The sequence below is a fragment of the Lissotriton helveticus genome, chromosome 11, assembly GCF_964261635.1.
Source record: "Lissotriton helveticus chromosome 11, aLisHel1.1, whole genome shotgun sequence".
In the NCBI taxonomy this organism is placed as follows: Eukaryota; Metazoa; Chordata; class Amphibia; order Caudata; family Salamandridae; genus Lissotriton; species Lissotriton helveticus.
Window position 1 is genome coordinate 721286031 of NC_136072.1, and position 22180 is coordinate 721308210.

The window sequence follows — 22180 nt, forward strand, 5'->3', positions numbered from 1 at the left end:
AATCTTTATGGGTGTGAATAAAGGGCAGACAGGAGCAGTGGCTGCTTGCTTTGGCTTACCCTTTGATATCATTGGCACTACATTTGTTATACCTGGTTTCACACATGATGAAGGCATTGACAGGAAAAGAAGGTGAACTGAATTTCTAGACCTCACCAAACCTTTTGTGCTACCCATGCCTTATCATTCCTGAAACCACTAAGCAGAAAAATGGAGATGAAAACCCACTAATCAGTAAAAAGGAGAGTAAGAATGGGAAAAGGAATCAGTTGTGTGATATCATGAACGGTGCTATGGCACTTCCACTATCTTCGCATTCTGGACAATCGACCATCATGCACCCATTTAAATGAGAGGCCTCTGGTCATTGGCGTAATTTGGTGTATGTACAGAATATCAAGTGTGTAACCTCGAATTAGTAGAATATCAAAGTCAATATATCGAGGACCAAAATATTGACAGGTGAGCATGTACAGATTTACTATACATAACTCTACATATAAGTACTTTGACAATATATATGTGCATATATCTTTAAGGTACATAGATCTGAAGTTAATAATAGTAAATCCATAACTACCTATATGCTCTTATCTCCTCAATAGTTCAGTCCTCAACATTTTAATCCTCGATATTCCAGGCTACAATCATTTAAATTGCTAACTTTTAGAGACGTCCAGAGGAAGCAAAGAATACATAACAAGATGTGCGGTCCTTCAAGTCTAATTTCCAAACAATCTCATAACTTTCCAAATTGATATTGAATGTAAATTTAAGATGGTTGCAAAATGTGAGTTAGAGAGAGACATATTTTTTCTGAATTTATACAAATAGCAAATGCCTCCATTTCAAATTCCTAAATTAGGCATTGAAAACATTCATGCAATATTTGTGCACTATATATGGGAGTTGTGACCCACAACTCCGTAACCATGAAGTTGGAGAGGGATCGCATGGGAAGAGCACAGAGCCATATGTACAAAACCTTTTTCAGTCAGAAATGGCGGATCATGCTGTTTTCGATCACAGACATGCTTTTACATATGTACAAAACACAAATTGTGATTCAATAACATTACTGACTCACATTTTTTTTTTGCGAGTCAGTATTTGGAAGGGGCGTGTCTAAGGCATCTCTTCCAAATACTAATTCTTAATGAGATGTATGAATGTTTTGCTACCGAATTACCGAATTACAGTGGCGAAATATTCAAATTTTACTGACTCCTTGAAGTAGGTGGCTAACTCTTTACAAATGACCCCTTTCCCTTTCAGAATCTAAAACAAATATTTTTTTCTTCAAAACTGCAAAGTTTCATTTTTTCTTTTTAAATGTAGTCCATTTTCCTTTAAGGAAAACGGGCTGCATTTAAAAAAAAAGATTGCTTTATTAAAAACCAATCAATAGTGTTCTGCTGACCTCAGCAAGCCATCATCCCTGTGATGTCAGCGATTCCTAATGGGTCGCAAATTGAGACCTACCTCATTAATATGCATGAGTTAGGTCTATTTGCGACTCACTAGGAATTGCAAATGAAACCCAAAAGAGTTTCATACAGAATCGCATTTAGGACATCGGTATTCCTAATTTTAGTACATCTGACCCACAGTGCCTACAACTTCAAGGTTTTGGCATCCAAGATAAGAACTTGCATCCTGAAGACTCTCCAAAGAGTGCCAATGGAAACAAAAGGCCTGCTTCAATTAACAATTTCTATACAAAGGAAAAAAGTTAGAAGAGAGAACTCACTGCTTGTACTAACTGTCATGAGTGGGGTGGAAAGGGTAATGCTAGTGTTAGAAGGTGGTTCAGACCATCTGAGCCACCTGGAATTTTTGTTTTTTGAACACCTAATTTTTTAGCTTGTACTGTAGGAGAGCCTCATAATCTGGCACTCACCCACAGTGAACTTGTGATGAAATAGACTGCAAGTGGATTTTACTGGGGTCCCCCTGGTGAGAGTAGGCTGCTACACTGCAGCCGAAGTAAGGGGCACCGACCAGGTGACATGCAGACACGTGTGTACATTCGTGTGAACACGTGTAGGGGATGTGCGGGGAAGATTCCTGTTGTGCTCAGCCCAGGAGCAGGTACAGATAGAATGGAGTGGCAGGAATTATGCAGAGTTGGGTGGTGACATGGAATAGACCTTATGCTATGGGAAGACAAATGTAAGGGAAAGTTAGAATGTTTTACTGTTTTCACTGAAAGAACACTCCTTTATTCTCCTATGAAGATGGGGACCACATGGGGTAGTTTCACTTCCCTAGGGCCTACCAATTCCAGATATGGTCCAAAGTACACTGTAAGTTGTGTAAAAAGAAATATTCTGCTGAGTCAAAAGCCATATCTGTACTGCTTATGAGTCATACAGAAATGTCATATTCCTCTGACTCAGCTCATAACCAGATCCTGGCTGGGTGGGACCCTGCAAGGCTGGATTAATTATCTTTCTCCCCAAGCTGTAGCATCAGAGGCCTAGCCCTTCACTGCAAGCATTCCAAAGGCGAAGGTCTCCTCTCCAAGAGGGAGAGATAAGGGTGGAGCTACAGGTTATCCATCAGCTGCTGTGGCCCGGTGCCAGGCACCAGGCCGGGAGGGAAGGCAGCAAGATGGAAAGGGGCTTTTCAGAGACCATGTGGCATGAGATCCCTGGACGCTGCCGTTTGAACTATCCCAGAGGACTGTGAAAGAAGGGAGCAGGGGCAGAGAGGTGATGTGTCGCTGCAGGATAGGGCAGACAAGCCTTCCAGCTAACTCCCTCCAAATTCTTTGAAAAGGTCTTGCACAGGAAGAGGAGCTCTCTCTGGGGTGTGGTGTACTGAGGAAGACTGGTGCTGGAACCTGGAGCCTGGCAACATAGGCAGTTGGAAGGAGGAACTGCCTGGCTGTTCCAGGACCCTGGATTTCGCCTGTGGGGAGTCCAGGACCAGTGAGCAGAAGCCTGGGTCTCTGCGCAAGGAGGTGAGAAGCCCAGGAGGAGAGCAAGGTGAAAGGCTACTGCAGGGAGCCAGTGAAGACAGCCACCTGCTGAGTTCACCCCTTGGAGGCCCGGACGGCGAAGGAAAATTGCACAAGAACATGCTGGCCAGTCAGAGAGCCGGTGGGAGCCACCGGGGGTGGGCTCCCCGAGCAGCTCTCCAACGAGCCTGCAATGCGGGGTGACCCGGTGAGACCAGGCCCCTGAGGATCAAAGCAGCAGGAAAGGCCGGGATGCCAGTGCTGTGTATCTATAGACACTTTTTCACTTTTTTTAGGGGATGCTGGAGATGCTGTCCGAAGTTTTCTCAGGTCTCAGTACCTCTCGCTGGGTGCAGGTTCATCAACCAGAGCTCGTCAGCTCAATGGAGCCTTTTTAAATAGGAGGGAGGTGGGCGCACACTGCCTCACACTCCAGCACTCAGTTTGCCCCGATGCATCATAATAATGCAGTGAATGATAACACTTTCTTCGGTGTCAGGCTTTAGTCTTTCACCCTTGTTGGTGCAGCCAGTGCTGTGTATCTCTAGACACGTGTTTCAGGATAATTGTCCTTCTTCAGTAGAGAGCAGCACTTATTTGGGGGGTGCTGGAGATGCTGCCCAAAGTCTCCTCAGGTCTCAGTACCATTCGCTGGGCGCAGGTGCATCAACCAGATCTCATCAGCTCTTTAGCTCAAGGGAGCCTTTTCACATAGGAAGGGGGTGGGTGCACACTGCCTCACACTCCAGCACTCGGTTTGCCCCGATGCTTCATAATAAATGCAGTGCATGATAACACTTTCTTAGTTGTTCACCCTTGTTGGTCCAGCCAGCGTAGTGTATCTATAGACACTTGCTCACTTTTTTTGGGGGGTGCTGGAGATGCTGTCCAAAGTTTTCTCAGGTCTCCGTACCTCTCGCTGGGTGCAGGTTCATCAACCAGAGCTCGTCAGCTCAAGGGAGCCTTTTTAAATAGGAGGGGTTTGGGCGCACACTGCCTCACACTCCAGGCCTCAGTTTGCCCCGATGCTTTATAATAACTGCAGTGCATAATAACAATTTCTTCGGTGTCAGGCTTGAGTTTTTCACTCTTGTTGGTGCAGTCAGTGCTGCGTATCTCAAAACACGTATTTCAGGATAATTGTCCTTCTTCAGTAGAGAGCAACACTTTTTTGGGGGGTGCTGGAGATGCTGCCCAAAGTCTTCTCTGGTCTCAGTACCTCTTGCTGGGCGCAGTTACATCAACCAGAGCTCGTCAACTCGTTAGGAAAAGGGAATCTTTTCAAATAGGAGGGGGTGGACGCACACTAACTCATACTCCAGCACTCAGTTTTCCTGATGCATCATAATAAATGCTTTGCATGATAACACTTTCTTCGGTGTCAGGCTTTAGTCTTTCACCCTTGTTGGTGCAGCCAGTGCTGTGTATCTCTAGATACTTGATTCAGGATAATTGTCCTTCTTCAGTAGAGAGCAACACTTTTTTGGGTGGTGCTGGAGATGCTGCCCAAAGTCGTCTCAGGTGTCTACCACTCGCTGGGTGCAGGTGCATCAACCAGAGCTCTTCAGCTCGTTTTCTCAAGGGAGCCTTTTCAAATAGGAGGGGCATGGGCGCATAGTGCCTCACACTCCAGCACTCAGTTTGTCCTGATGCATCATAATAAATGCAGTGCATGATAACTCTTTCTTCGGTGTCAAGCTTTTGTTTTTCACCCTTGTTGGTGCATCGAGTGCTGTGTATCTCTAGACACATGTTTCAGGATAATTGTCCTTCTTCAGTACCGAGCAACACTTTTTTTGGGGGGTGCTGGAGATGCTGCCGAAAGTCGTCTCAGGTCTCTACCACTCGCTGGGCGCAGGTGCATCAACCAGAGCTCATCAGCTTGTTTGCTCAAGGGAGCCTCTTCAAATAGGAGGGGCATGGGCGCATAGTGCCTCACACTCCAGCACTCAGTTTTCCCTGATGCATCATAATAAATGCAGTGCATGTGAAACATATAGCCACATGTCTTACCTTTTGAGTTCACTGCACCCTGCCCCTGGGCTACCTTGGGCTTACATTAGGAGTTCCTTATAGGCAATAAAAGGGAAGGTTTGGGTCTGGTAAGTGGGCGTACATGCTGTGTCGACAGGCAGTTTAAAACTGCACCTGGAGGCTCTGCAGTGGCAGGCCTGAGACAGGTTTGGAGGGCTACTTTTGTGTGTGGGACAATCCATGCTGTAGGCCCACTAGTAGCATTGGATTTACAGTCTTGGGCACACAGAGTGCACTGTACTTGGGACTTATTAGTGAATCAAATATGCCAGTCATGGAGAAACCAAATGCTATTACATTTTTGACACAGAGCACATGCACTTTAGCACTGGTCAGCAGCGGTAAAGTGCCCAGACTCCTAACACCAATAAAAACAAAGTTCATGAAACAGTCAAAAACAGGAGGCTAGAAACAGAAAGACTGGGGAAACCACACCAAAAGATGCCACGTCTAACATGTGATCAGACTCACTCCCTGGATGATTTCTCTTCTGCATTCTCATTGTGGAAGTTAGACACTAAAACAGTTATCTGGCCTCAAAACTTTTCTTCATGAAAATTCATATAAATAATTCACGGTAGGAGCTGGTGCTGCCCAGGACCGGACTGGCCATAGCAGGCACCGGGCATTTTCCCGGTTGGCCGGAAGGGTGTGGGACGGTTTTGTACCAGTGGTAGCAATTTTGTTGCTTCACCCCTGCCAGTCTGACTTAATTGCCAGGGCTGGTTTGCGTTCTCAGTCCAGCTCTGCTGCTGCCAGTAACAAAAATGTTTTACTACTAAAGAACATTATATCTCTGACTCTCACGTGATCATCCGTGATTGTATGGGTTGAGTTTTTTAAGACTAGAAGCTATTTTTCAGAGCAAGTTACAATGCCCTGTTATTGTCTTTACAATGAAACTTTCAATAGGTCCGAGGGAAAAAGGTCTGAGGTGGAATTCCTTTCAAAGAGCAACTTTATCTACTGCAAGATTTAAATACATTTGTTCATGCCCAAACAGGTTCTGAGTGCAAACGCCCTGCTAGGGTGTTGGGTAGGCAACGTGACCTTCGATAGAAAGGCAAGGATACCCTGTCCAAAAATATGCCCCAAGAAGGGACAGAATTCCTGTTCCCCACCCTAGACTGGAGGTAAGAGGCTCCTCAATTGGAGTGCAGTTTCTAAGGTGGGTCAAATCTCGAATGATAAGACGAGAGTGGGGTTAAGTATGATAAAACAGAAAAAGACTGCACGGAAGAGCCCTTTCATTTAACCCCTTCGATGCTTGTGACAGAACGGTTCCGTCATTAGCGCCGGTTGGGCTGTGCTTATGACGGAACCGTTCCGTCACGGCCCCGCCCATTTTTTAGAACCTTCAGCACAGCGCGAAAATTTGCGCCGCGCTGAAGGTGTTAAAGAATGAAAACACTGGAAAGATTAAGAAACCCCGGCATTCCGAGTCTTGATTTGCGGTGAGACCTGAAGTGGGTGGGCATCAAGGTAGGACAAAACCAGAAGAGTTGTGTCCTCTGATACTCAGCAGAGAATCGTCATGAGCATCCATACCTTGAAATGGACAGCATGCGGCATTGTCCTATTTACATTTTTTTTAAGAAGACTGATACAGTTATATCATAATACACTCAACTATTCAGTCATACCAAATTACAATGGTGCCTGGGCATAAAGAATAATGAATAATGTAGCCAGCCACTTGAAAACAGTAACAGTAAGTTAAAGTTAATAATTTCATAAACATTTAGAGAAAGACACTAGCGTCTTGGGTCATGACATAGACCAAGAAGCTTACTGTAGCATGGACTTTTTAAAAAAACAACAAATAAATCTTTCCACCATAAAACAAGTGAAGGAGAATTGAAGTAAGCATTGAGTGCCTATTAATAAGGCCACTTGTTCATCTAAAGCAACATATGTGTACAAATGGCATAATTTACCAGCTTTAATTCAAAATTGTGACCATAAAACGAGATCTGTTTGCTGATAAATTGATTAGCAAAAATTCATTTTAACAAGCATTTTAATTGGAACCCTTTCGGCGAGCGGGTGACAAAGGTCACCCCACCAAGTGGTTTTTCCTTATCACAAAGTTGGTAAGGACAGAGCCCACTTTAGAACAGGTCCTGAAGAATGCGGCGTACCCCTATGGGACACCAGGCAGAAACATGTTGACCATATATATCATGGTAAGGGGACAATAATTTCCCCAGGTAACCGTTCACTTTCTTAATACCATACAGTTGCCCACTTTATTCAAAATAATTTGACAACTGTAATGGTTTTTAAATCACATTCACTATTCAGGGGCCCTCACTTAGTTTAGAAGTGCATTCCTTTTGTCAGGAGAATGCCCGCCCTCTATCAAACCATGGTTTTAGAGGGCGAGGACTGCCAATGATGAAGCATGACACCAGGTGGTGTGTGAAATCAATCCTTCACTTTTTGTGAAATGTCAACACTCACAATTTAAGTTTGAGCACCATAGGTCACTCTTCTAGGAACGGTCTCAGTTGTGTTTAACATTGCATGGAGTGTTCCTGTGTAGGGGGTCCCTACGTAGAGGGGTGCTGCGTAGAGAGGTGCTGCTTAGAGGGGCGCTGCACAGAGTGCCAGTGCTTGGAGTGGGATTGCGTACAGTGGCGCTGTGTAGAGTGGCATTACGTGGAGTGGTGTGCAGCATGCAGTTGTGTGGCGTGCAGTGAAGTGGAGTGGGGCTGTATAGAATGGCACTGCATAGGATGGCGCTGCATAGGGTGGGGATGCATGGAGTGGAGTTGCATGGAGCCGAGTTGCGTGGAGTGGCATTGCGTTGAGTGGCATTGCATGGAGTGGTGTTGTGTGAAGCGGAGTAGCGTGAAGCAGCATTACGTAGAGTGGTGTTGCCCTGAGTGTCACTGCTTGGATTGGCATTGCATAGAGTGGCGTGGGTTGGTTAGGGTGAAGTGTAGTTGGTTGGAGTACAGTTGCATAGAGTAAATTTGCATTGCCTGAAGTTGTGAAAAATGGAGTGGCATTGCGTAGAGCAGGGTGGCGTGACAGTGTATGGAGTAGCATTGTACTGACTGGCATTGCCTTGAGTGTTATTGCGTCGAGCCGCATTGTGTGGAGCGGATTGGTGCTGAGTAGAGTAGTGTTGCGTGGACTGGGGTGCCGCATGCAGTTTTGTGAAGTGCAGCGGTGTGGAGTGACGTTATGTGGAGTGGTGTTGTGTGGAGTGGTGTTGCGTAGAGTGGCATTGTGTGGAGTGGTGTTGCATGGAGCGGAGTGGTGTGTGGAGTGGCACTGTGTAGAGTGGCATTGCCTTGAGTGGCACAGTGTAGAGTGGCATTGCCTTGTGTGTCACTGCTTGGAGTGGCGTTGTGTAGAGCAGAGTAGTACTGCATGGAGTGGAGCTGCATGGAGCAGTGAGGCATTACATGGATGGCGTTGCATGGAGTGGCGCTGTGTGGAGGGATGTTGCCTTGAGAGGTGCTGTTTGGAGTGGTGCTGTGTAGAGTGGCATTGCCTTGAGTGTCATTGCTTGGAGTGGCATTGCATAGAGCGGAGTGGTACTACATAGAGTGGAGTTGTGTGGGGCGCAGTGGTGCTACTTGGAACAGAGTGGCATTGCCTAGAATGACATTGCCTTGAGTGTCACTGCGTGGAGTGGCGTTGCCTAGGGTGGAGTGTGAGGACCGTCTGGCTGGATTGGGAGGCGAAAGAGGCTAGATGAAGGAGAGAGAGTGAGTGAAAAGACACCTTTTGAAAACACTGAGGCTTCACAGAGCTGAACACAAGGACTAGGGAAACGGGGAAAGAAAGGGTTAACATGTACATGCCGCAGCAACTGCCGAAGCAAACAGAGGCAGGCAGGTGGAGTGCTGGTGCTGGAGGGGGGATTTGCAGTGCTGAAAACCACAGGTGTGTGTGTGTGCTTGGAGCGTAAGGAGGGAGGGGGAAAGCCACAAACAGGCAGGCAGAATGGCTTATGAATGCCTTTGTGAAGCGGAGCGCGAAGGGAAAGGAAAAGAGAGTGCGCAGGAACAAACCTATATGAAAATCAGAGTACTGCCACAATAACAGGGGCAATTATCTGGGAGGGCCCAAAACGGCAAAGGGCAGGACCTATTTACCATTTCCACCAAACAAAAGCATGCATTGCAGAAGGGCAGTAGCAGACGCCTATAGGAAAGATGGGAGGTTCCTAACCTACACATACGAGATACACCATGCCTTACATAGCAGCGCATGCTCGCTGCGCTAGGCTCAACCTAAAAATGGGCTAGTGGAAAAGGCACCATTTTTGTAAGCATTTACGCTTCCCTACATTCACATCTATAGTAAATACCTCATTCCAAGTCATTAAGGATGCTGTGTCCAGTGCTGAACTTTATTGTGATCACTATGTGTGGGCAGAATTGGTGAGGTTTGTTTTCACAGAATCCAGTAGAATGACATCAAAATTCCAAAAGATATCACAGAATTCCGCAATGGGGCATAGTCTGGTATTTGGCTCTATATTCTTAGCGGAAAATGCACCCTTACGTCCAAAAATGGAAGTAAGGATGCATTTTGCGCAATTAAAATAGCACAGCCAAATACCACTTGGCGCCCTTACATACTCTGCAGTGATTATACTGCAGATTATGTAATGGCGCCACAGCAGAATGGTATGCAGTGACTTCTAACTTTTAGAAACCACTGCATATCACTCTGCAGTACCTACCCTTCGGTGCCCTTACATAATCTGCAGTGATTTCTGCAGAGTATGCAAGGGTGCCAAGGGGCAGGCACTGCAGTGATCTCTAAATAGGGTGGAAATAGAGAGTGGTCCCTCTATGTTTAAACAAGAGGTTTTGCGCTACTCGACACTGCTGCACAGTGCAACGCTAGGCGCGAGACCTAAAAACACTGCAGTGGTATTTAAACTGTAGCGGCTGCTTCCTCTTCCCGTCCTGTTTAGGGATCTCTGCAGTTCATACCCGTCGGCACCCCTTACATATGCTGCAGTGATTACTGCGGGGAATATAAGGGCGCAGAGGATTAGGCACTGCAGTGTTTTGGTTTCTAAACAGGGCTGCAGGAGAGAGGAGTCCTTCTATGTTTAAAAACCACCACTGCAGATTAAATTTTAATCTACAGGGATTTTTAAACATAGAGGGGCTGCTGCTTCTTCCAGCCCTGTTTTAAAACTAACCACTGCAGATTAATTCCATTGAGTGGAGCGGCAGAATTTGTCAGTAATTCTCTGTTACAAGAGTTACGCAAATTTACTTAATTCCTAAAAATTCCATCCAGGCCTGTAATCACCTAAAGCACCTTGATTTGCTTCTGATGAACTAATTGGACAAACACACCTGAAAACGATGATTTGTAGGTGAACCGGCCAGGATCTGAGAGAGTGTCCCTCTTGACCTTAAGTCAGGTGGACCTTAATTTGCACCATGAATTTTTTCACATCTGTAAATGCTTACAACTGTCAATACTTGAACGTTGTAAGTATTTACACCTGCTTACATTTACACATACACATGTGTAGATGCTCACAATTGTCAATACTCCATGAAGGTTCTCATTGTTGCAACTTCCCAGGATTAATACTAGATTTTTGGGGAATTCTAGAAATACATTGTAAATTTACTCCGTAGGTGTCGATGTGCATCTGCAGGAGCGCTTTAAGGATTTTTTGGTTTAGAGAGACCAGCTTCCAGCAGTATATTGACAAGTCGAACAGGAAGTTCTGGAGAAGTTTGAGAGTTGTGGTTAAAATATATATAATTTACAAGGCAAAAATATTTGCCTTCTTGAATATGTTGTCAACATCAATTCTGCAGTAAGAATAAGGACAGAATAATAACTGAAGCTCTCTCCATTAAATGTACTTCATGAAACTAAAATTTGTATATTGGCCTTCACTGAGATAGACTATTAAAATATGATCAAGGCAAGTAGATGTGGAGATAAGAATAGTACATCTGTACATCCCTGCCCATGCTTTCCATGAAGATGCATTGAGAGTCATACTGAGGAGCTGATAAATGTGCAAGTCAATATTATTGACCTCGATATTGTGGTATCCACCCACTTACATGGTATGACCTTTTCAAAACCAATATCACTCAGTCTCTCCTTTGAGGCAGATGTCTGGTGAAAGGCTCCTGACACTCTGACAGCTCATGCTGAGCCACAAGGGGGCTCTGGAATAACCAAGGCTCCTGCGGCAGAAGATGTTTTTGGTTACTAAAATCCAAGCACAGAAATTCTGCAGGACAACAATGTTTTATGAATCAAACTTACCACTGTGCCCCCTCTCATTCTTCTTCATATTATTTTTGGGACCCAAATTGCGCATGATGAAGTGTAAGATTGTGCATACATTTGCAAGAGCAGAGGCACTCTCACAAGCCACACACATAAATTGAAACCCTGCCAGTGTGCCGAGCTGACAGATCCGTTGCTGCTCCCTTTTCAGGACATGATTCATTTCCCATGACCCTCTCCTCCTTAAAGTGGAATGTGCTGTCTTGCTGTAAATCTTCTGCGATTCCTCATTGCCTCCTTGTCGCTGTGCGGTGCCTTTCCCCACCCAGGAGTCTCTGCTTCTTTCTAATTGCCCTTTTGTGCTCCGTCATGCGCCTCAAGTCCTTTACTGTTAAGTCAACCGACCAGCATATTTCTTGTCAAAGGCCTACCTGAGCCAAGAGAGTGAATATTGTTTTATACCAGTGGTGGGTCTGATGTGATTTCTCTCCTCCCCTTGAAATCCATCTATAAAGGGTGGAGCGAGTAACATTAAATGATGGGGTAAAATAATTCCACTCTGATGCAGAGTAATGACAAAAAAAAGGAAATAGCAAAAGCCCGCGACCGGCTGCAGCACTTTGTTGAGGACTTTCGCCCAGTCAAGGCACAAGCAGAGTCCACGGGCTTACAAACTGTCACATAAAGTCCACGTTGTCATCGATTGCAAGCGAAAGTATTGGACAGTGTAGAAGGGCGTGGAGGGGGTCACAGAAGGACTTTTTTTTATTTACAAGGCAGGGAGGTTCACAGAGTTCCATGTTCCACCTTGACGCAGACCAAGGGAGCAGCAATTACTATGTGCACCATCTAAGGACAAGTTCAATGGACAGAGTGACTTGATTCCCCATTGCCCGGTCCTTTGTTCAGTGAAGGGACATCTTCCTTAGCGGCCGAAGTGGAGAAACTCTGCTTTCACCAGTGAATTAGTTTGGGGTTCTAGTAATAATTTGACGTCAGTGAGTATTGCCAATATCACGTGACTTTCTGTGCTGAGCATGTAGGCTCCACCCACCTCATTGATGCCCAGCTGCAGGTAAGGTGCTGCTCAGGTGACCTCTCCCAAGCCCTAGAGGGCTAAAGAACAGTCAACACGATGCATTGCAGACAGATTGCAGACAGACTGCCCACTTGTAGATGTGCAGGGAGCATAGTGTGGAAGGGTGCAGCTGTGAGTGGGGAATCTAACAGTTTGGGAATACCAAGGCGAGGATCACAGAAGTGTACCTCTCTGAGAGGCCTCTTTCAGCTACTATCCAGGCGCGGTGCGTCCATTGGGGCGTAGGGGCATAGCCCCACTAAGCCCCATGGACCTACCGCGTCGTCACTAAAAGCCAAATACAAATATTTTAAAAAATCGCGCTATCTGCCGGCTGGGAAACCGGGAGACACCCGACTTTCCCAGAGTGCGCAAGGGGGGGGGGGAGGATGGGCCTGCTGTAGCGGCGCAAGTGTATTTTTGGGCACAAACATGCCCGCGCATGCGCAGATCGTTTTCCTGTGAATTCCCCGTTAGAGAGAGGACCAGGGGGCGGGCCGCAGCCCCCGGGGTTACACAGGGCGACTGGGCGAGGAGTCATGGTGTCCCCCCAGCCAATCCTGGCGCTGCATACAGCACCAGGATTGGCAGGTCAATACATAGCCCGGGTACATAACACCCTGGCTGGGGGGGGCAGAGCTCTCTCTCCCTCCCTCGTACTGCGGCCTCTGTATGGGGTTTGATTGAAGACTTGACCTCTGACCTGACCGGACCCAGGAATACGACAAGTACCGAAGGAACCGCTCGGCCAGGGAGACCCGGCGTTCACACTCAACTCAGGTATGATCAGAATTCAGAGTGCTAGGATACGGCCCCGCCGGACCCCATCACCGCCACATAAATAATGAATGTGCACTATGGTGCTCCTGCCTCTTGTGTGGGCCTATTTCATGGAACAGTGGTCGGGAAAAGTAAGGACTCAAGTTTGGAGCACAAAAGTTAGCACTGTTCTGCCTCGACAATAAAGCGACCTCTTAGCAGTCACAAAGCGTGCCCGTGGCTCCTTCGCCGTGTCTGCCAATGCAGAGCGCGGTGAGGCGTGTCACGGGAGGTGCATAAACATAACATAACATAAACATAAATTCGCTAAGTCCTCAGCATCTCAGGCACCACCTCACACTGCAGAGGACAGCCTCCTAAGTCCATGCAGCATCAGACGCTGCCCTCTTTAGTGACTATCAGCGCATTACAAAATGAGCTTGCATGGGAGAAAGCGGGGATTCCCATTTTGGTGTGTAGTTCAGTTGTAGAAATGTATACATGACTTTGGGCTCAATATGTATGTTCCGATTTTGGTGTGAAGTTGTAAAAATGTATACATGACTTTGGTGTGAATATGTACCATCAAAACTTCAGGGCCACACCAAAGGGGAGAGGATGTGGTCTGACGGTTAGTGCGGCCGACTTTGGTGCTGGGAAACCAGGTTCGAGCATCTTATCGAGCCATAAAAATGTATACATGACTTACTTTGGTGTTAAATAAATAGTTATTTTAAAAAACAAATAAAAATGATGTTCCGACTAAGGTGTGAAATTGGTGTCGAATAAATACATGTTTTAAAAACAATTAATATTAATCGTGTATCATTGGTGCTGGAGTACAAGGTTCGAGACTGGTATTGAACACTGACAAGCTGTGTGCAAGTTATATGGTCATAAAAATAGAATGATGGATGCAGGATGGATGATGGATGATGGATGGGTGGATGCATGAATGGATGCAGGATGAATGATGGGTGGATGGGTGGATGGATGGATGCATGAATGAATGATGGATGCAGGGTGGATGCATGAATGAATGATGGATGCAGGATGGATGGATGGGTGCATGAATGAATGATGGATGCAGGATGGATGGATGGGTGGATGCATGAATGGATGCAGGATGGATGATGAATGGGTGGATGGATGGGTGGATGGATGGATGGATGGTTGGATGGATGGGTGGATGGATGGATGGGTGGATGCATGAATGAATGATGGATGCAGGATGGATGGGTGGATGGGTGGATGCACGAATGAATGATGGATGCAGGATGGATGGGTGGATGGATGGGTGGATGCATGAATGAATGATGGATGCAGGATGGATGCAGAATTGGTGGATGGATGGGTGGATGCATGCATGAATGATGGATGCAGGATGGATGCAGGATGGAGATGCAGGATGGATGGGTGGGTGGATGCATGAATGAATGATGGATGCAGGATGGATGGGTGGATGGATGGGTGGATGCATGAATGAATGATGTATGGATGCAGGGTGCGTGGGTGGATGGATGGATGGGTGGATGGATGAATGATGTATGGATGGATGCAAGGTGGTTCGGGCTCGCTTGCTGCGCTCGCTCGCTGCGGTGCAATATGCAAATTAGTTTACGCCTCACCACTTTCAAATGTCACCAGCCGCCCCTGGCTACTACAAAGGTTTTGGGATGCTCTTTAGCGTCTACTAGACTACGTGCTTCTCTACAAGACCTTTCACAGTCCTTTCTCGACCTGTCAGTGGCTCAAGAAGGGCAGGGGTAGAAAAAGACTGGCCTGTCATGGAATTAGAACTCCTTCTTTCCCATGGAGTCAGTAATGCCGCCAATCACCAAGGGCAGGCCCAAATAACACCCAATTATGGATCGTATACCACACCTAGGGTCCTAGGGAAGGGTTTGGAAGCTTCCGAAGTTTTAGCATCTTCCAAATACCCCTTGATGACTTGACCTCACCCACCAGTTATGGGGAGGTAGTTGGATCTACTTTCTATGCCTAGTCACTTTCTGAGGCCTAGATGCCAATAGGGCCTCCATAAATCCAGGGCTCGACTAGTACTATAATCATTCAGTGAGTAAATCTGCAGGTGGGGGTGATCTGAGCCCCAATCCATTATCTAGAATGGCACAGAATAGATAGTATTACGTTCCAGCAGCAGAGGGCTGACCACTATGCTCCATACAATTTCCTGAATGGTAGAACCCACAACTCCAAATGCTTTGCGATTTAGCAATTTAACTGTCATGCTCAAATTTGGAAACGTACGGTTTCAAGTGAGAAGTGATGTTGGGTTAGCAATGTCCAGGCCTCTCCGTTTCCATAAGTGACCCTCAGTACAGTACAGTAAAGAGCAAAATTGTTTGTAATAGGAAAGTGCATGACTGACCACATACTTCCGAGAGCTCTCAAGTTTCCAATTTCCATTTGTGAGTAGCTCATCCAGGCTAGGAATTTTATTTGAATGCTGGAACTTGTAGTATTGGTTTTAATAAGGCGTAAACATGACTGCAAATCCCAGCATGTGCCCAATAAAGGTGTGTATCACTTACAACGCAACTTTTACGTCGTGATGCTGTTACAACGCAGCTATTACAACGCAGGATCCATTACATCGGATGCCATTACAACGCATGGCATTACATAGCAGATGGTATTACAACGCATACCATTACATCGTAAGTATTGGTAAGTATATAATTTTTTTTTATTTTATTTAATATTATATAATTGATTTAATTATTATTAATTATAAATAAAAATAAATAAAAATATTTATTTATGTTTTTAAATATTATAAATTAAATTTATTAATTTAAGTAATTTTTTAAATAAGTATGAGTATAGGAGTATATGTTTTGGGGTACTGAGGTATATGTTTTGGGGTGTTTGGGTATTTTTAGGTTTTAGGGCAGGGTTTGGGTTTTGGGGTACAGGGGTGTTTTTAGGTTTTAGGGTTTTGGGGTACAGGGGTGTTTTTAGGTTTCAGGGTAGGGTTTGGGTTTTGGGGTACAGGGGTGTTTTTAGGTTTCAGGGTAGGGTTTGGGTTTTGGGGTACAGGGGTGTTTTTAGGTGTCAGGGTAGGGTTTGGGTTTTGGGGTACAGGGGTGTTTTTACGTTTCAGGGTAGGGTTTGGGTTTTGGGGTACAAGGGTGTTTTTACGTTTCAGGGTAGGGTTTGGGTTTTGGGGTACAGGGGTGTTTTTAGGTTTCAGGGTAGGGTTTGGGTTTTGGGGTACAGGGGTGTTTTAGGTTTCAGGGTAGGGTTTGGGTTTTGGGGTACAGGGGTGTTTTTAGGTTTCAGGGTAGGGTTTGGGTTTTGGGGTACAGGGGTGTTTTTAGGTTTCAGGGTAGGGTTTGGGTTTTGGGGTACAGGGGTGTTTTTAGGTTTCAGGGTAGGGTTTGGGTTTTGGGGTACAGGGGTGTTTTTAGGTTTCAGGGTAGGGTTTGGTTTTTGGGGTACAGGGGTGTTTTTAGGTTTCAGAGTAGGGTTTGGGTTTTGGGGTACAGGGGTGTTTTTAGGTTTCAGGGTAGGGTTTGGGTTTTGGGGTACAGGGGTGTTTTTAGGTTTCAGGGCAGGGTTTGGGTTTTGGGGTACAGGGGTGTTTTTAGGTTAAATTAAATTAATTATATTATATTAATTACATTTCTTAATTAAAATAATTAAATTAAATACATTATTTTAAATAATTTAATTTAATTACAACAAAAAAATATTTAAATTAAATTAATTTAATTATATTAATTAAATAAAATTAATTACAATTTTTATTTAAATTAATTTAAATAAATAGATTTAAATGTATTAAATAAAAATAATTACTATTTTAAAATGTATTTTAATTAAATTAATTAAATTAAATTAATTAAATTAACTTAATTACATTTTTTTTAAAAAGGTATACTTACCTATACTTACGATGTAATGCCATGCGTTGTAATAGCATCTGCTATGTAATGCCATGCGTTGTAATGGCATCCGATGTAATGGATCCTGCGTTGTAAAAATTCCGATGTAACGGAATGCGTTGTTATAAACCGCGTTGTAGTGACACCAATCCTCCAATAAAAACCTGGACTTGATAAACTAAAATAAGAATGGAAGCCGGTAGTTTGAGTGAGACCCTGATGCCTCGAGGCCAGTTAACTACAGATCTGAGGCGCTTCAACATCCACCCTTTCTAGTGTGAGCACGCCCACATTCTCCTGCTCTTTGAACAGATAAAAAGGCGTTCACAGCGTCCCAGGCGCAGATACTGTATTGAAATGAATCCATAAACTGTCCTGCAATTGCTCTCCCCATCTGCTCTGACAGCGCCGCAGCAGCTGAGCGATTATATGCAAATCACCTTCTGCTGCAGTGTCTGTGGGATGCTGGTCCCGGGAGACTCGTGTCATATGCTTTGGAAACTGATTGCTCGGGGACGTACCATCCAATCTCTGTCGTTCGACCATTTTCCGAGATCTAATTGTCTTCTTCGTGCAGCTCACATCCATTTTCACGCTCAAACGATTTGCAGTTCCAGTGTTATTCTAGCAAGGGAAAATGTGTATATTGCTTGTTAATTTAAGCGGTGTTTAAAGGAGATGGGGGGGTCACACTGCCTACGTTTTAATGGAAGCAAATTGAGAGGGTGGACCATCAGACTGAAATCTATGGCATAAAGAGGTGACTCCATGCCCCCCTGAAGGGTAGCAGCATGCAGCAGTCATGGGTTTATAATTAAAAATATGATGCATTCTGGGAGCTGCAGCCTTTGTTTACTACATCTGAACCTATTCAATTAAAGTAGCAGATTCCTTTGCTTTGTAAAAAGAAAGACCAAGACTCGATCACTGCGACTTGTTAACATGGAGCCAAACATTATCATGTTGGGGAAGTCAGCTTTTTAGATGGGCTGTGCAAAATTATAATTAGGGATTGTTGAAAAACAAGGCAGTATCTGTGAGGCCTGCACAAATAACATGTCACATTTGTCCTTCACTGGGAACCAAACACCCTAGCGCAGTGCTTGACTCTCAGAGGGTAGCGTTGCAGAGCAGTCTAATGCCTGCTCAAGGGAGGTGGTGTGGGCTAGTAATCGCCATTACAGGTGCGCACAAATAACACTCAATAATTGATTGTCCAGTCTGTACTTTGCTTTATAAAAGTAAGAGTACATTTATTAAACACACACACTACTTAATACTACGCACAAATTAACAAATATTCATAAACTGTTGGAATTACTTTGAGACATTGCATAACATCTCCACCCCTCCCGCAGGGATTGTGGGGTCTAGTACCACCACTCCATACCACCATGCACATCATCTTGCCCCCTAATGCAGTGGGTTGGCATAACCTGGAGCGAGGACCTGACCTGCGGGCACCATCCCAGTGGCGACCCACCCCATCATCTCCACAAGCATTAAATAGGTACACCTGTCCTGGGGACACATAACCATGACTGATCATCTCATACTGACCATACAGTACCTCTACATCTTAGTGGCTAACAGTCTGGGTTGTTCTTCCCCTAACGCAGTAGCAAGAATACATGTTTGGGCATCACTTTAAATGAGGTACTCTTCATAGCTGATAATAGTTGTAATGCATTCCCTATTAAAGTCCCTAGAAGGCATCAAGGCATCACAGTTGAATCACAGGATTAAGCATACACAGCCAGACACACTAGCAGGAATGTCTGGCAACATAACCCCACTTGGTTTATGAATTCACATTTTACACTTGTGACCTAGAGTCCCTCTAAAAGAAATAACCTCAGGTATAGGCATTTCTGGTGCCATTACACCTCTTAATCTCCAGAGGATGCCCTTCTCCAGACATCCCCAGCACAGCTTTCCACATTTCTCACCTCAGTGCAATCCTTAAGGCACCCCCCAGCTGAAGTTACAGCCAGAGGTTGCTGTTAGTGCCAGGATGAGCCCTTGAGGTGTTATTCATTGCAAGTCCCCAGAGACTTATTGAGGGACTTTCCATTTTTGTGCTGGGGGGAGACTGTGTTGCTTCTGCAGCTCCCCTGCACCTTGTCACACTTTTGGCGGTGACCTCGTCCTCCTGGGGCCACCCGAACGGAGGAAAAGCTGTTTGCCCTTGCAGGCCGGTCCTAGCTTGCAAGGCATTAAGGGGCACATCTTTCCTTCCCCACGCATTTCATAGCAATGGGTCCCCCGCTGCTCTGGGAGAGCCGTGCTGTGGCCCTCCGGCCGTGTCTTGGCTTCAGTGGAGGGTCCGGACCCCTAGGTTAGTGATGGCAGCTCGGGGAACCAGTCTCATCGGGGGCCAGGGTGGGCTCCTGGCACCCCTTGTGGGCAGTTTCACAGAGAGCGCGACGGTACTCCCCGGCTTATCTTCTTGTGAGGGCAGCCCCTGGGACCTGACCCACCCCGGGGCACATCTTGGACTGGTGGCAGAGCCCCACGCGCTTCGTCGTTGGTCATGGCAGAGGTCAAAGGTCACCTACCTTCTGGGGGGCACATTGTTGCACCTCCTTTCGTCTCTCCTGTCGGCTCCTCCCGCATCCTCCCTCTATCTATGTCTCTCCTTCTCTCCTCTCTCAATGTACTGAGACTGAACTATTTTGTTTGATGCCCGATGGAGCTACTTGCTTTAGCTATAGGGGAGATGGGCCGTGGATTCCCTCCGTGGTCGTCACCTACCCAGTCGGTCCTTAGACAGACTTCCTTCCGTCTCTATGGTTGTCTCTTCCCTTATCCTCACTTTCTCACCTCACCTACCCCCCACTACTTTTTCTCTCCTTTCTCTCCTCTCCTAATGTATTGCTGATTGTTTGATATTATGTTTACTGGCTGATCTTTTTCTGGTATATTGTTGAACCACATTGTTGCACCTCCTTTCGTCTCTCCTGTCGGCTCCTCCCGCATCCTCCCTCTATCTATGTCTCTCCTTCTCTCCTCTCTCAATGTACTGAGACTGAACAATTTTGTCTGATGCCCGATGGAGCGACTTGGTTTAGCTATAGGCGAGATGGGCCGTGGATTCCCTCCTTGGTCGTCACCTACCCAGTCGGTCCTTAGACAGACTTCCTTTCGTCTCCATGGTTGTGTCTTCCCTTATCCTCACTTTCTCACCTCTCCTACCCCCCACTACTTTCTCTCTCCTTTCTCTCTTCTCCTAATGTATTGCTGATTGTTTGATATTATGTTTACTTGTTGATCTTTTTCTGGTTTATTGTTGAACCACATTGTTGCACCTCCTGTCTTCTCGCCTGTCGGCTCCTCTCGCATCCTCCCTCTATCTATGTCTCTTCTTCCCTCCTCTCTCAATTTATTTGAGACTGAACTTTTTTGTCTGATGCCCGATGGAGCTACTTGGTTTAGCTATAGGGGAGATGGGCCGTGGATTCCCTCCTTGGTCGTCACCTACCCAGTCGGTCTTTTGACAGACTTCTTTTCGTCTCTCCTTATTGTCTCTTTCCTTATTCTCCCTTTCTCACCTCCCCTGCCCCTCCACTACTTTTCTCTCTCCTTTCTCTTCTCTCCTCTCCTAATTGTATTGCTTATGTTTTGAATGTTTTGTGTAATTGTTGAACTTTTTCTGTTACATTGTTGATTCTCATGTAAAGCGCTCTGATACCTCCGGGTCTAGCCTGCGCTATATAAAACTCTTTAAATAAATAAATAAATCTATACTACTATAATAAAGGAAGAACTTTCAGCCTTTGAGGCGGGTAAACTCGGGAACCACAGCGCCAATCCACACACCCGATACACCGTTGGAATCGTCAGGGTGTGTAGATGGTTATAGGCTATATAAATAAATAAAAAAACGTTATTTAAAAAATTTACAGTAAAAAAAAAAGTAGTCCCTCCGAAGTAGACCCAGCTGCGACGTGCGTGCTCACGTCAGGAGCGCGGGGAGGAGCAGCGGACATGGCGCGGGGGAGGAGCGGTGACATGGGGAGCAGTGGACAGGCCAGCGGCGGTGCGAGCAGCAGACAGGCTGGAGGAGCGGCGGCTGAGGTAAGGGAGCGGCGGACATGGCGCAGGGGAGGAGCGCTGACGTGAGGAGCAGTGAACAGGCCAGCGGCGGTGCGAGTAGCGGACAGGCGGGAGGAGCGGCGGCTGAGGTAAGGGGACCCATGTCGGGGCAGGCGGGGGACAGGCTGGGCAGGGGCCCGGGCTGCAGGAGAAAAGAGAATGATCCCGTGTTTTTATGGTGAAACAGCAATCATTAACACACCTCTAGGCCAAAAAGATTAGCTATAATGTAAGCTTTCCTAGCCAATGTACACTCGGTAGAACGGATTGGTCAGCTGTACACCTCTGCAAACAAGAACAGACATATTTAAAGCAGTATATCAGCAGCGGACAGGCGGGAGGAGCGGCGGCAGAGGTAAGGGGACCCATGTCGGGGCAGGCGGGGGTCAGGGCAGGCGGGGGTCGGGGCAGGCGGGGGACGGGCAGGGCGGGGGCCGGGCTGCTGGACAATATCAGGGCGGGCGGGGGTCGGGGAAGCCTGTTGCTCCCAGACAACGTTGGGACGGGCTGCTAGTAAATAATAAAGTAACTATCAGTTAGAGTACCAGAGGTATTTTTAAACCACCACTTCATCACACTTACAAACATAAAAAAACAGCTCCACTGTAATCAGGTGTCGCAGCACTGCTGAGTAGCATTCAGCTACTCAGCTGGGAACCTGATGATGAAGCATGACACTAACTAGGCTGGTGTGTGATGATTCTTTTAAAAAACCCTGGTGGTGCCAGGCACTACAATGCTGGACAACCTGCTACTCTGGTTCGTCCAAGTTTTTTTTTTGCAGAGTTTTATATAGCGCGAACTAGACCCGAACCGAATCAGGTATCAGAGCGCTTTACATAGCACCAGTTACGTTACATGAGGACACACGTTCATTGTTTTAGACACGGGGAGATTAAGTGATTTGCCCAGAATCACAGGAGGTTTTTGGCGTCGTTACCGAGACTCAAACCCAGTTCCCCAGGTCCAAGGTCAAGCGCCCTAGCCGTTAGGCCAGCTCCTCTCCCCGTTGTTTTTCGAAACTTAACAAATGGACAAGGATTGCCCATTCACGGTCCTAGTTCTCTCATTTGTTTTCATATCCTTTCAAAGGACAACTTC